Source organism: Neophocaena asiaeorientalis, unplaced genomic scaffold, assembly GCF_003031525.2.
Source record: "Neophocaena asiaeorientalis asiaeorientalis breed wild unplaced genomic scaffold, Neophocaena_asiaeorientalis_V1.1 scaffold822, whole genome shotgun sequence".
In the NCBI taxonomy this organism is placed as follows: Eukaryota; Metazoa; Chordata; class Mammalia; order Artiodactyla; family Phocoenidae; genus Neophocaena; species Neophocaena asiaeorientalis.
The window spans coordinates 97,166-111,144 of NW_020172647.1; the positions used below are offsets into that span (position 1 = coordinate 97,166).

Below are 13,979 nucleotides of genomic sequence, written 5' to 3' on the forward strand. Positions count from 1 at the left end.
CAGGGGCCTGGGCTCTGGGGCTGTGAAAGGACAGGAGCCCTCTGAGCTGGATCTGGGGTACTCTTCAGGAACCCCACACCCTTCAAATCCTCCAAATTGTCTCCTTTCTCCAGCCCCCCACATAAGGAGGAGAGAGAGATTACTGTGGTAGGTCGATGGGGATTCTAGTTTGACTGGCTGTATGAACTTTAGTAAGACTCTTCCCCTCTCCAGGCCTCAATTTCCCCCTCTGTAAAATCAGGTGGGCCAATTTCCTTGGGAGAACAGCCTCTAGATTGTGAATGGCGTGTCTTCTGATTTTTGCTTTTCTCTTTAGGGAGCATTTCTCTTAGCCAGTTCAGAAAACAACGCAGAAGAAAGTGAGAGCTTATTGCAATGGTCAAGAATATCGGCTGGGCCCTCATCTTGATTTCCCCAGATGGGTGATTTGAATTTTACTTGAACTGGAGCATCCCAGCATAACCACCACACAGAGTCTCTTTAACTCTGTGGAAGATGAGAATGTTTGTGAAAAGCTTCTATAGAAAGGTTTCTGTATTCACAGGGCAGCAATATGGCCAAGGGGACAGAGTCCTGATTTGGGAATGGCCAAACCAGGTCCTGATCTTGGGGTTCTGCTACTTACTAGCTCTATTACCTGTGCCGAGTTACTTAATGTTTCTACATCTCAATTTTCTCTTCGCGAGAATAGGGCTAGTGACATGTACTTGACAGGGTACTTGGGGAGATTCCAACAGAGGTGCATATAGTGAGCACAGCCTGAGGTTTGGCCGAGAGGAGTCACTTCAAGCTCTCAAAGCTGCTTCCTCGTACTAGGAGTTCCCAGCCCTCCTGGGGGAGCAGGGGAAGGAGCAAAGTTTCCAGTTGCAGTCTGGCCTATAGCCCAGCAGGCCTGGCCCCGCCTCCTTGGTTCCTCCTTCTAGGGAAGGGCTGGGGAGGAGGGGGTGGCAACAGCGGTGGAGGCACCGCCCTGGCCAGGGGGCCTGCCCTCGGGACAGGTCCAGACCCATGGAGCCCCCCGGGAGGAGTAGCAGGTAGGAACCTGGCCCCCACCCCCAACCCTGCACCCCGACCCCCTCCCTTCCTGCCCAGGCCTGGACCTGGTCCCTGGGCTGCTGATTCAGCAGCCTCCTGGCTTCCTGGTTCCTGGCTCTCCTCTTGGATTCTTGGAGGCCTTTGGCTTGGGGGAGGGAGCCAGCTCAAGTGGGTGAGCCCAGGGGCATCTGGGTGCCCAGCTCTGTAAGAACCCTGGAGCCCTGAGCAGCGCAGTCGGTGGCCTGTGAGGGGTGTGATTGGTGGCTGCCCTGGCACCTAGCCTGGCGCTGCGGGGCTGTCCACAACAGCTGAGACTCTCTGATACCAACATTCCAGCAGCCTAAGGGTCTCTGAGTCTCAGGTTTAATGAGTCAAGGACTTGGGCCAGTGACTGGCACTTAGATGGCACCTGAGAAACAGTTGTTCTGCTGATGACAATTATTCCAGAGGCTCTGATAAGAAGAGTATCAGATTCCAGGATTCTCTGTTAAGGTTCTAAGATTTAGGCATCCTCTCCAATTCGCAGCAAGCGAGATAGTGGGCAGCTGGCCTGGCCTGCAGCCACATCTCCTGGCCTTTACTTCGGCTCTTGAATGGCCAGGCCCTGACCACAACCTGCCTTCAGGGGCTCGTGGGGGGCAGGGGCTGGCTGACCTGGCACTCACTCCCAGTATCTGCCCTGTGCTGGGTAGGGCAGGGACAGGGCCCTCGGCCTCACTACCCTGCTGTCTCTTCTCCCCCTTCCCCTTCTCTGGACTTTAATCGTGGGAAGCAGGAGGCAGAGGGGCCTTTGGACCCCACGCTAAGGGTGGGAGCACAGCGCTGGGGGGTGGAGCTTGGGCCCTGCCCCAGGCTGGGGGCGCAGCACTGGCCTGAGAAGCAAAGAACCACCCTGTCCTCTGGCTCGCTGGGCCCCACTCGCCCACTCAGCCCGAGTCCCATCCTGTCACCAAGACCACTGAGACCTTGTCAGCTCTCCTCCGCCCTCGCCTCTCCTGTCCTTTGCTCTGGCACTCTCTGCCTCTCCCCGTCTTCTCTCTGTGTCTTTTGTCTCACCCTTTCACTGTCTTCCTCCTTCTCTGTCTTTCTCCTTTTCTGTCTTGTCTCTTTCGGTTTCTCTCTGTCTCTTTCCCTCTCCTCCTCCAGTGTCTCCTGTACCACCCCCACCCCGCCCTGGCCTGGGAGGAACCCCCCCCCATACACCTTTTCCCTTTCTCTTTCATCCACCCTTCCCTCTCCCCTCTTCCCTACCCGTGGCGTCTGGTGTGAGGAGGGCTCCCTTCCCCCTTCCCTACTGTGGTGTCCCAGTGTCTCTGAGGCCGAGGTCCCCACGGAGTCACCTGGAACACAGGAGGCCCAGCCCAGCTCTTTCGTCTCTGCTGCCCCCTGTTGTCGTTGTGTTCTGTTTGTGGTTCGAGTGCCGTCCTCTCTTTCTTGACTTTGTGGTTTTTTCTTTTTTTCTTCCTTCCTTCCTTCCTTCCTTCCTTCAGGACATTCACAGCCTGTTTGTAGCTTGTCCTTCCTTAAAAATCCTTCTCTAGATACCTTCCCCCCGCCCCCGCCAAGTGGGAGTGGTTGGTCCTAGAATATATAACATTTGAGCTGTTTTGTAGGATGAGTAAGAGTTTGTCAGTTGGATAGGATGAGGAAGGGTGTTTAGATAGAGAGAACAATCTGCTTATACTTTTGGGGAAGGAGATTATTTCCAAGTTAATTTGAAAACACATTTTACATTTTCTGATTATAATGCAATTAAATAAAATATTAATAGCAATGGCAAAAAGGCTAGGTCCATTTGAAAGTTTAAAAATACTTGTGTTAAAGAGGAAATAAGAATGGAATTTATGGACTATTTAGAATAAATGTCAATTGAGAATGTCATAGATCAAAACCTATGGGATATGACCATGGGGGTTCCCAGAAGAAAGTTTGTAGTCATAAATGCTTTTATTAGAGAACAAGACAGTTTAAATGAACGAATTATTCTGATCAAGAGTCTAGAAAGTTCTAGAAAAAGAACAACCAAAAGAAAGCAGAATCAAGTCATTACTATATATAAAACCAGAAATTAATGAAATAGAAAACAAAAGGTTTGATAAGCTAAGAGGTGTTTTTTGAAAAGACCAACAAACTAGACAGACCCTCCTCTGGCAGTTATGATTGAGAAAAAGGCAAGAAAGCATAAACAAAATAAGGTATGATGAAGGGGATTTAACCACAGATTCAGAGTATATGAAAAAGTCATAAGAAAATGCTTTGTGTAATTTTATACCAATAAATGTGAAAATCTAGATGAGATGGGTGGTTTTCTAGGAAAATATAAATTAGCAAAATCACTTAAGGAGTGGCAGAAAACCTGAATAGAATGGAACAGTATAGAAGAAGTTTAAAAGATGGTCAAAGTTTTCTCCTCAGAAATGGTACCAGGCCCAGCTGGTATTATGGAATTTCAGGTATCATGGAAGTTCTATCCAATATTGAAAGATCAGCTAATAGGAAAAGATGGACAGCTTCCTAGTTCATTCTAGAAGGCTGGTATCACTGGACAGGTTTAGACAAAAAAAGGAAAACTATAGTCTAGCCTCACATATTAATAGAGCAACACATGTTTTAAATTACAGATTCTCCAACTGAATCCATCAGTATATTAAAAGAAGACTGTATCGTGACAAGTGAAGGTTTGTCCCAGGAGTGCAGGGATTGTTCAACATTAGGGAAGCTGTTATTGTAATTGATTATACTAATAGTTATACAATCTTTTTACTCTATCTCCATAAATGCTGAAAAAATAATCTGACAAAATCACACATCCATTCTTGATTTAAAAACCCTTAGTGCCTTAGTTATCTCTTGCTGCATTGGGGTAATTTGTTAAACAGCAATAGATTACTAGTACAGTAAACTAGGAATGAATGAAAACCTCCTTAACTTGGAAAGAATTTTTATCAGAAACCAAAAACAATCATCAAATGTAACAATGACGTGCTAGATAAATTTCCATTCAATTTGGGAACAAAATAAGGATGACTACTATCACTGTCACTAACCAGTGTTTTCTGGAAGTTTTAATCATTGGGATTAAAAAAAGAAATAAGTGGTATAAATATCAGAAATAGAGTCAGAATTAGCATTATTTGAAGATGATATAGTTGTCTACTTAGATAATCAAAGAGAATAAAAGGGAAAATTATTAGAACTAGTAAGAAAATTCAGTGAGATGGGTAGATACAAGATAAATATACACCCAAACCATCAACTTCTCTAAATACCATCAATAACTAATTAGAAGACATAATAGAAAAAGATTCCCATTCACAATAGCAAAAAAAAAAAGATAAAATTCCTACGAATTTATAAGAAATTTAAAATACTTCTCTGTAGAAAACTAAAATTTCGTCAAAGGCTATAAGACTTGAATAAATCAAGAGTCATATCCCATTCTTGGACGGGAAGAATTCAATATGGTTTAAAATGACATTTTCCCCCCCAATTTGATCAAAAGATTCAATGTATTTCTCATTAAAATTTCAGTGGTATTTTCTTTGGGAATTGTGCAATTGGATTTTAAAGTTCATTTGGAAGAGTAAATGCCCATGAATTACTAAGAAAATTTTGAAAAAGAAGAACAATGAGGGGGGACTTGCCCCGTTAGATATAAAAACTTACCATAAATCTACAGAAATTACAAATATTATATCATCACAGAAATAGAGGAATACATAAATGGAACAAAATAGAGAATTTAGAAACAAACCCATATATTCATATGGGAATTTAATTTGTGACAAAGAATGCATTTCAGATCAGTGGGAAGTCAGTAAATAGGATGGGACTATTAGCTACCATTTGGAAAAAATTTAAGTTAAATCCCTACCTTGTACAAAAACAAATGCAAAAAATAAAGCTGTAAAAGTACCAGAGGAAAATCCAGAATATTTTTATAACAGGGTGGAGAAGCCTTTCTGATCAGGGTTTAAGAACTCAGGAGCCATAAAGTAAAGAGCAATAATTTCAACTACATTAAAGTTAAGAACTTCTGTGTGGCGAGAGATACTATACACAAAGTTAAAACAGAAACAACAGGCTAGAAGAAAGTATTTGCTACATAGACATCAGGCAAAGGTTAATATCTCTGTCTATATCGTCTCCTGGAAATCAATAAGAAAAAGGTGCCCTACCCATTTAAAGTGGAGAAATAACGTGATTTGACAATTCAGAGAAGTAGACAGCTAATGAGTGAGAAAGGATGTTCAACCTTACAAATAGCCAAAGAAATGTAACTAAAACAACAGCGAAGTACTAATTTTAAAGTACCAAAATTTAAAAGATTGAAAGGGTTGTGACGAAACAGAATCTCTCATATTCCTTGATAAGAGTACGGATTGGTTTCATTTTATTATGGGACCAGTTTGTTAGCTGCCCCCAGGAACTTAAATGTGCATATACTTCCAAGCTGAGAACTATGTCTTAGAGTTAGGTTTCTCTAGAGTTTTACTACTAGGTAGACCCCAATTTGGCCAGCCAGAGGCCTTTTCTAAAATACCCCAACCCCAGCTGCAAACATAAGACATACTGTGCAACTCTATCACACGCCCTTTTGTAGGGTAGCATTCTCAACCAACTCTTAATGAAAAGGTTGCATGATATATGCTTCTTAAATAAAGACAGGATTATATGAGTAGGAATAATCTTTATTTTTAGCCAGTTTATTAAAATGTTAAAGCCACGGAAATACCTTTTATCTACACTTTAAACAAAATGTTCATTCCCTTTGCCCAGCAATTCAACTTTTAGGAGTCCTTCAAAACTACTTTCAGACATATGCAAAGATGTTCATTACAGTGTTGTTTATAATAGCAAGCAATTAAAACAACCTACATGTCCATCAGTAGGAAACAGCTTTTCCTTCATGATCCATCCATACTCTGTAGCAGATCAAAAGAAAAAGATATATCTCTAGATACTCACCTGGAAAGACCTCTAAGACTTATTGTTATATGAAAAAAGCAAATTGCAGAACAGGGCTTATAGTATGATCCCATTTTTGTAAGGAAAAGAAAACCCCCATAACAACAATGAAAAAAATGTTATACATACCCTGTCACAATTTTAAAATTACTGGCCTTTTTTCTTGGTCCCATTTCCTTGCCTTTACTAACTTGTTTCCTTCCTCCTCTATACCTTTTTCCTGTATCCACCTGTTGTTTTTCCTTTTAATAACTTGCTCAAATACCACCTGATTCATTCAGCAAGCATTTGTTCTGCCTGCTCTCAGTTAGGCCTTGTGTTGAACCTTGGTGGTATATCGGAATGAGCTGTATCTGGTCCTACAGTCAGGGAGCTCAAGTCTAGAAGGGAGAGAGAGACACATAGACAATGACTGCATAGTGTGGTTTGGGATAGAACAGAAGTAGGCCCAGAGGGCTGCCAGAGGAGGGGTACCTAACCCCACCTGTCCCCTACAGGAGGGGACATGTGTACTAAGTCTTGAAAAAGTAATAGCTTTCCTTTATCCCCCAATCCTGCCGGAAATGGTTGCCTACTTTTTGGCTCTTCCAAGCAGGATGACCTAATGGGGGAAAATAGTTGGGTCAGTATCTTTATTCAAGTCCAAATTCGGCTACTTCCAAGCTCGACTTTCGGCAAGCCTCTGAACTTCTATTTCCTCATCTGTGCAATGAGGACAATGCCTATTTACCTCTCAGGGCTGATTTTAGGATTGGAGAAGGTACATGTAAAAACTCCTGGATGACTATCAACTGTTGAAGGGCAGGGACTACCCATGTTTTGTTTTCCTCGTAGCTAATATGTAGCCTTGGATTGGATTGGATCTAAAAGCTGTACGTGTCTAGGGATGGTTCTGGAGCAAAGGATGCGCCGGACCACAGTGGGGCTTTGGGATGAGGAGGCTGAGAGTAGTACATGGGATGGAGGGGATCACACCATAAGAAGAGAGAGCCAGGGAATTCGCTGGCAGTCCAGTGGTTAGGACTTGGTGCTTTCACTGCTGGGGCCCGGGTTCAGTCCCTGGTCAGGGAACTAAGATCCCACAAGCCTCGCAGCATGGCCAAAAGAAAAAAAAGAGAGAGAGAGAGAGAGAGAGAGAGAGAGAAAGAGAGAGCCAGGTCCCTGGTGTTGACATGAAGGTGACACAGGAGGGAAAATAAGAGTAGGCGGCCCTGGGAAATGGAGCCCAGAGGGCATTCTGGCCCTGGTTCTTGGTCCTATTCTGCTACTGATACCATCTCCTAATCTCACAGTGCAGGGCAGGGAAGCATGGTGGACCAATATTTGCATTGATGTCAACATGTCTCAATTCAATCCCACCTCTGTCACTCACTAACTGGGTGACCTTAAACAACTCACTTCACATCTCTGAGCCTAGTTCCTTATCTGTTAAAAAGAATACCAACATCATGGGGTTTATTTATTGAGGAGTAGAAGAGATCATAAATAGTATTCATGTTGTTGAGTGCCTGGCACATAATGAGTACTCAAAACAGGGCAGCTGTTATTAGTGTTTGTTTCAGTAGACACTTAGGGAGTTCTGCTATGGCAGGGCCTATGCTGGGTAATGGTTCTTGCCTTCCACAAATTCCCAGTCAGCTGGGGAGACTGAGGAGGGCTATGACAGAGGAGAGCACAGGGTGGGGGGCTGCTGTGGAAGCCCAGTGGAAGAGATCTGGCCCCACCTAGGGCTGGTGCAGGCCAACTCAGCCTAAGAGCTGAGTCTTAGAGGATGAGTCAGAGGCAGTCAGGGGCAGAAGGGTGAAGTATGGCAGAATGTTCCAGGCAGAAGGAACAGCATATGCAAAAGAACCTGGATGTTGTTGGGAAGAGCCAGAGGTTTGTTACGAGCCTGGGTTGCATGGGTCCCAAATGGCTTCAGGCGCCCCATGAACCTCCTGAAATTGAATGAAAAATGTTGTGTGTGTCTAGTTGTGTGCATTTTCTGTTGGGGAGGTGGTTTGTGGCTTTCATTAAATGCCTAAAGGGTTTTGGGTTCCTCCAAAAAAGGTTAAGAACCAATGTTGCTGGTGATGAAGTATCATGTGAATGGATTCTAAATAGGAGAGAAATTTGGTAAAATTTGTGTTTTAGACATATCACATTAGCAATCGGTATGAAAAATGGATCGTATGCATGGAGGCCAGCTGGAAGGCCTACACTGGGATATTGGCATAGAAGAAGTGGCTTGGAGCAGGGCTACTATGTTGCACTACTCCCGTGGGCACCATTCGCAAAGAACCATTTTAATTTCAAATTATGGAATCTAAATTCTTTGAGAGATAGACCCAACAGCAGGTGAGAGAAAGGGAGGAGGCAAGGATGGATCAGTGTTAGCAGAGGGCCAGAGGGACATGAGTCCAGGGTAATAGTGCAGGAGGAGGAGGGAACCTCTATTAAGGCTCGCCCAGCACCCAAAGTCCGTGGTCTCAGATATAATTACTAACTTCCATCCTACTCCTGGTTCTCGGAGATTCTGAGTGACACTGGAGACACTTATTTCTCTATGTATTTGGGGGAGGAATTACTTCTGGTTTGTGAGTCAGGTATTTTCCTGAAGAAAGTCGTGTTTGAGCCAGTCATCCAGGGTCTGTAAAGATTTTGAGTGGTAGAGATGGGAGAGGATGCTCTGAGAGTGAACACAGAGGCCTGGAGGTGAGAAATGGTAAGGCTGAACACTGATGCGGAGGTTAGACACGCCTCAAACAGCTGTCTGGGGAGCCCAGGGTCCTTTCTCATGGTAGGCAGCTGGAGAGCCATGAGCAGTTCTTGAGGAGGGAAAGTAACATGATCAAATTAGCATTTTAGAAGGAAGGGAGACTAGGGAGGAGGCTTTTGCAGTAATCCGAGAGAGGTAAGCTGAGGTAGTGGCTGTGGGGATGGAGCAGAGGAGGTGGATTTGAGAGGTGATGGGGTAGAAGAGAGGGCTGGAGTCAGAGAGACTGAATAGATAATGGGGGTGGAAGTGGGGGGTGGAGATGACTGAGGGTGGTCACGGTGAGTTGCCTGTGTTCAGGCCTGGCAATGGATTCATTCATTCAACAAATATTTATCGAGTGCTAGACACTGTGCTGGGCATTAAGGATATAGCACTGAGCAAAACAGATGACTGTCCTGATGGATCTTACGGTGGGTGAGACAGATACTAAATAAATAAGCAACTAAATATATAGAATGTGTCTGGTGCCACACCTATCTGGGGGACGATGTTCCAGCGAGTGCAAAGGCCCTGAGGCAAGAGTGTGCTTGTTATGTTTGAGGGACGGCAGGGAGACCAGTACGACTGGAGAAAGAGTGGGCGAGGGGCAAGGGGAGTAGATGATGAGTTAGCAGAGGCCAGATCATGTGTAGTCTTTTAGAGCTATTTAGGGGGTAGAATCAGCAGGATTCAGTGGCTGACTTGGTAAGGGAACAGGAAGAACCTAGGGTGACTTCCAGGTGTGTTTTGGGCTTGGGCCACTGGGTGGTGGTGCCTTTCACGAAGGTGGGAAATGCAGGAGGACAGGTTTGCAGCGGTGAGATGCTGCGTTAGAGGTCCCTGTGAACTCTGAAGGCCCTAAGGGCCATCTTGGTGGAGCTTCCAGCAAGCATTAATTAGGCTTGATGGGTCTGGGACCCAGGAGAGAGATCCATGCTAGAGAGAGAGAGATGTGGGGTCCTCAGCCATACCTGAAGTTATGGAATGGAATGAGATCACTGACAGAGAGTGTAGAATGAAAGAGAAGAGGACCAGAGCAGAACTGGGGAAGAGGTACTAACGCATAAGGAATGGAGAAAGGAAGAGGAGCTGGGGGTGGTCTGAGAAGTAGGAGGAAAACCAGCAGGGAGTGGGCTCACGGAAGCAGAGGAAGGAAAGAGCCGTCTGCGCACGGGGGGGCTTGTTAAGAGTGGCAAATGTTACAGCTGGGGGAAGTAAGATGAGGGTGGGAGAGAGTCTATTGGCTTTGCCCAGTGGGAGGTCCTGGGCGACCTTACTAAGAAGAGTTTCTGTGGCTTGGTGGGCGCACGAGGCAGATTGCAGTGGGTTGAAGAGCCCGTGGGAGGTACTGAAGTAGAGATGGCCAGTGTAGACGAATTTCTCAAGAAGCTTAGCTGTGAAGAGGAGAGAGGGACACTGATTGCTAGAGGGAGATGTGGGGGCAGATCGAGGGTTTTTATTCCCAGATGGGAGAGACTTGAGCTTCTATAAATGTTGGTAGGAAGGAGGCAACAGAGAGGGAGAGGTTGAAATACTGGAGCGAGAGGGGATGATTGTTATGGAGGTGGTAGCAGGGGTGGGCTCCAGAGCCTGGGTGTAGGGACTGGCCTTAAATAGTATAGGGGCCCTCTTTTTCTCACAGGGAAGGAAAGCAGAGATAGTGGTGGTCAGGGGAATTCAAGGGCGTTGAGGGGATTAGTGAAAGAAATGCTTCAGAAAAGTTCAAAGCAACACATGGAGGTCCCTGACAAAGAGCACGGATGCTGGAGCTAGGAGGAAGCAAAGAATACTTCTGGTTGGAAGTCAGGGAGGACTTCCTGCAGGAAGCAGCATTTGAGCTGGGTTGTGAAGTTCAGACAGGATTTCAACAGGCAAAGCTCTGTGCAGAAGGAAGAAACAGAGTCAGCAAAGGCATAGAGGCGTGAAAAGGCTGGACGTGCTGATGTAATAACGAACAAGCTAGTTTGATGAGGGCTGGGCGGTATAACATTGATGGCACTGATGCTGACAGTAACAGTAATAGTTACCATATATGAGGCACCAAACCTACCCTGTGGCAGGTGCCTTACATACTTGAATTCATTTAATCCCCACCACATTCTGGAGAATAGGTATTTCCTCATTTTGCAGATAAGGAAAATAAGTCCTAGAGAGGTGAAGAAATGGACTAAAGGTCACCCAGCTAGTAGGTTGTGGGGCTGTTATTTAAACCCAGGTCTGTCTGACTCTAAAGCCTGGGCTTTTTCCACCTGACAGGAAAGGCCAGGTGAGGCCATATGGTGGGGGAGCCTTGAATGCCAAGTAGAGGAATCTGAACTTTATCCAGGAAGCTAAGGGGAGCCAAGGTGGGTGTCTGAGCAGAAGAGATTCACACTCAAAGGTGGGCTTTAGGAAGGCTAATGTGGTCCAAAAGAGTAGGGAGAAGAAATCAGGAGGTGACTGCAGTGTCAGGGTGAAGGGTAGCAGGGGCCTGGCCTGGATAGGAGGGGAGTGAGCAGGGGGACTGGAAGATCATTTGTTCCTCATGACAGCCTTGAGAGGTGTGGAGTTTCCTTCCCCTTTTATAGATGAGGAATGGGAGACTCTGAAAGGAGGAGCTACTTGCCCAGGACTTGAGCACTGGTTCATGTGGTTTTGCTGACTCAGTGACTCTGTGGAACAATGTGTCAGAGGGAGCTCTGAGTATGAGGAGGGTGTGTGTGTGTGTGTGTGTGTGTGTGTGTGTGTGTGTCCCCGCGTGCGCACCCCTGCACGCGCTTGTCTGTCAGATGGACAGCAGTGCCTTCCCTTGCCTTCTCTTTCCTTCCATGTCTTCCCAATCCTCCAGCATCCTGGATTCCATATTTCCTACATCTCCTGAGCCAAGGGGGTCTGGGAGTGGGCTGAGACTGTTTCTTTGGAAATCCCTAGAAGATCAGCCTTTTCACTCCCAAGACACCTGGTCCCGCCCCAGCCCTCCTGCCTGTCCATCCACCCCATGAAAATGTAGTCCAGCTCCAGTGACTGCCACATGCAGACTGGCCCCGGTACTGCTCCGCAGGACCCGAGGAACAGGTGCTTGTTCCTGCAATGTTTCCTCCCCGCCGCTGTGGCGCTTCTGTGTGGGTGCAAACGGCCACCTTGGTAATTAGGTTCAGTTCATGAGCAGTTAACAATAACCACCACCATGTTCCCATCACTCTTGTTTGCCAGGCATTTGACATGTATTCCAGTCCTTTGAACAATCCTGTGGGGTTGGCATCATAAGCCTCATTTTTACAGATGAGGAAACTGAAGCTCTAAGAGGGGCATTAACATGCCTGGGGCCGCAGCCTAGAAGCACTTGTAGAGCTGGCCTTGGAACCCAGGTCTGTTTGCTTCCAAAGCTGTGGACTTTCCACGCACCATTTCTAAGCATCTCCTACATTCCCGACGCTGAAGCCTTCAGGAAATACAAATCTTTGTCCTTCAAGGGCACAGTGGATTTCTAGAGATAGTACCAAGTTCACCCAAAGGACCTGCTGGGAAGAGTCTGAGACTTGGAGCTCCAAGAACTTCCAGGTTTAAATCCTGACTACCGCTCACCCAGCTGTGTGACCTTGGGCAGATATCTGACCTCTCTGAGCTTGAATTCCCTCATCTTTAAAATGTTGCACAGTTGTTGCAGGGGTTAAATGAGATGACGCATGCAAAGTGCCAGCAGAGAGCTGGTTGCTACTATTTATGTTAAAATTAAGGTTGGGCACCTGTCAGGTCAGAAAGGGAGTTTACATACTCTGGGTGTAACCTTAAGCCTGAGCCCAGCCTGAGTGTGGGGGAGGGCCGTTCCAGGAGGGGGACCAGCAACAGGCTCCTTGGAGACTGAGATGGATGTGGCCCCATTGGTCACACTGGCCTCCCCATTCCAACCCCCATCCTAGCCCTACCTCCCTGGTTCCAGCCCTTCTTGTGTCTCCCTTGCTCTGCAAACTAATGCCTCTGCCTCTCTCTGTCACCCGCCGCCTGTGGCCTCTACCCTGCCCTTCCTGGCCCCAGGGAAGAGGAGGAGGAGGAGGAGACTGAGGAAGAGGAAGAGGAAGACGCTCATCAGTTCTGCTGTCCGGCCTCCGAGTGCAGTAGTCCCTCCTCTCGGTAACTGAGAGGACAAGGGTCATTTTCTATGCAGAAGCAAAAGCCTTAACCAGCCCCCTGCCCCCTGCCCCCTCGATCCCCCATGGGACCCCGTCCCTGCTTCAGGAACCAGATGGGCAGGCATAGTGCCCCGTCCTCACCCACCCCCTTCTTGGAATTCCCACCCTCACTGCTGTCTCCCCTGGACTCCAGCCCCCAAATTATAAAGGCTGGAGCCCTAGGTCTGACTAAAATGTGGGAGCAGCAGAGCTTGGAGCTTGGAGCTTGAAACCTGGACCCTCCCATACCTGCACCCCACTTCCCAGGCACCCTGGAGCCTGCCACTCCTGGAGAGGTCTCCAAATGACATCCCAAGGACCTACCTCTGTCCTCTGTGAGCACAAACAGAGATGCAGGGTGCCTAGGGCTTAGAGGACCAGAGGGGGTCGGGACCCAGCCTGCTCATTCCCTCGCTGTGGCCATTGCTGCCATCTCTTCTACTGCTTGGAGGCCTTGTCCCGTGCCTCCTGCCACTCCCATAGCGCTCTGTAAATATGATCAGGAGGAAAAGGCCTTTCAGAGTGCGTGTCGCTGTGTACAAAAGAATTTCCATCAATAAAAGCTGATCTCTTCTCTCTGTCTGATGTATGTTCCACCCCACCCCATTGCCCTCTCCCCATCCCCACCAGGGTCTTACCTTCTTTCCTATCCAGGGCTGGGAACAGGGGCTGGGAGAGAGAGTAGGGTTTGATTTTATTGTCAACACCCACAAGGCACTCAGTAAATGAATGAATGATGTGGCGCTCTCACCATGTGCAAGCCTAGCGCCTTCTTCAGCCTGAGGTGGTGCGAGCTGGTCAACTTGGACACGTTGCTTGGCCTCCCTGCTACCCAGTTTCCCCATGTGTAAAAGGAGGAGGGAGGCTGGACCAGAGGATCTCCAAGGGCTCCTCCAGCTCTGACATTCTGTGAATCTGAGATGGTACAATTTTAAGAAACTATGATTGCATGACTTTAAGAGAGGATAATTCAGTGACACATTCCATCCAATTCTGTGGTTTCTCTTTCTATGATGCTGTGATTTGGGGATTCTACAATACTGTGGTTTTAAGATTCCATGATTCTACCATTTAGAACAAATTCTGATGGT

The 13,979-nt window shown here is 46.8% G+C and overlaps 1 long non-coding RNA gene across 1 annotated transcript; it reads left to right on the forward strand.

Moving 5' to 3' along the window:
* Nucleotides 1–944: 944 nt before the first annotated feature.
* On the forward strand, nt 945–13,462 carry LOC112396015 (uncharacterized). Its single transcript, XR_003002484.1, has 2 exons — nt 945–1,034; nt 12,755–13,462. It is a non-coding gene; the product is annotated as an uncharacterized LOC112396015 (long non-coding RNA).
* The last annotated feature ends 517 nt before the right edge of the window (nt 13,463–13,979 follow it).